Genomic DNA, 1976 nt, shown 5'->3' with positions numbered 1-1976 from the left:
GTGTGTGTGTGTGCGCGCGCGCGTGTGTGTGTGCGTGTATGAATGTATGTATGTATATATGAGTATATAAATATATATGCCTCATATATTCTTTCATTCTTTTAAAGGTTTCAGTCGCCGGACTTCGGCCATGCTGGAGTTCGGCCTTAATTTTTTTGTTTTTTTTCTTTTTCTCACTTTATGATTGAAAGTTGGTCGATGATCGAACTTGCAGTAGTTGATCTCTCCTGAGTGTATCCTTCAATGGTTGGTTGGTCCGATATCGTCGTCAGTCTTTCACCCAATGCTGTTTTGAAAGTTTCAGTAGAGGTCCCGTTATATTCCTAATGTCTTTGGGTAAGAAGTTGAATACTTGAGAAGCTCTGAATATTAGAATGGTACAGTATAGTCTTTATACTTGTGGGTTTGAAGATGGTATATTTGGAAGCTGTCAGTGCCTACCATTTGGAGCATTAAAATTCGGTCTGATGCCGATGTTTGGAACATGACTCCCCAGGATCTTCCAGGATCTTCCTTGGTCTGCACAGGGCTATAATAGAAGGCACTTACTCAACGTGCCACGCAGTGGTACTGAAACCGGTGCCACGTGGCTGGAAAGCAAGCGTTTTACCACACACCCACGCCTATAAACACACACACACACACACACACACACACATATATATATATATGTATATATATATATATATATATATATATATATATATATATATATATATATATATATATATATATATATATAAGCAAATGTTCATTATAAGAATTAATTCATTAAACGGAGTTCAATAAATGTCATCAAATAAAAAGAAATTAAGTAGATTTTGTTGTTAATGATGGATTATTTATTTATTCAATTATCCCAAAGAGCTGTTTCTGTCAAAAAGACCATAACATTGTCAAAGAAATAATGCATATTATTATCATCATATAATGTCTTTTTATACCCATCAGTGGATTATAACCAAAATAAAAGAATAACTTTTTAAATTTATTACCTTGAGTTTTGTCTTATTATTATGTTGATATTTACTTCGTTGTACTCCCGAAATATCCCTTCTAGACTAAGACTCAAAAGTTTAACTTTTTATTTTTCTAATTTGTGTGAATATTTACTCTTAACTCTCTCCCTATCATCTCCAAATAAATATCTCACTTTTATCCCTTAATTACTGGTCAAAAAAGGCAATTTTAAACTCAGAACATAAAGACGAACGAAATGACGCGAAGCATTTTAGCCGGCATGCTAAAGATTTTGCCAGTTCGCCCCCATCACCAACCCCATTACAATATAAACAAAATTTTTAGCAATGAGGAATTTAAGATCCGTAGCTTAAAATGTCGTCTGTTATCTCAGCGGATTCTATCTCTGTTCAAGTTATATCCGTAGACAATTGAAATATTGATGAAAATCAAACACAGAAACACGCAGTTGTCTTGTTAATCTTAAAAGATGAATCTACTTTAGAACTGAGAGTTAGTAACTATTATTATTAACTCACCAGTCGAGTTCAGTGTTTTATCTACGTGAATGACAAAGATATGAATTATATACGATTTTAGAATTTCATCATTAGATACGCATTTCCAGGTAAATATACACACTAGCTTCAGATAAGTAACTTGGCCAAGAATACAGCTCAGCATTTTCAACAGAATACGCAAGTATGTATAGCTCTTCAGGGCAAAATAGCCTGGTACTTTATCGATTCTATTCATATTATAAATAATAAGAGAATCTCTACAGAAATAGCTAACGATTAGAACACCTGAGACTCTTTTCATGATAACAATTATGTCTGTGTCTTCAGGCCGAAATTGTTAACTTATTAGTTATGCGATATACGAGGTAACATTTCTCGTTAGAATCTTTTCATGGTTGATAAAATACCTCAGGACTCTACATGCCTATATAGATATATGTATGTATGTATGTATATATACATATGTATATATATATATATATATGTATATATATA

Source organism: Octopus bimaculoides, chromosome 1, assembly GCF_001194135.2.
Source record: "Octopus bimaculoides isolate UCB-OBI-ISO-001 chromosome 1, ASM119413v2, whole genome shotgun sequence".
Lineage (NCBI taxonomy): Eukaryota > Metazoa > Mollusca > Cephalopoda > Octopoda > Octopodidae > Octopus > Octopus bimaculoides.
Note: the sequence above shows the minus strand (reverse complement) of the source record.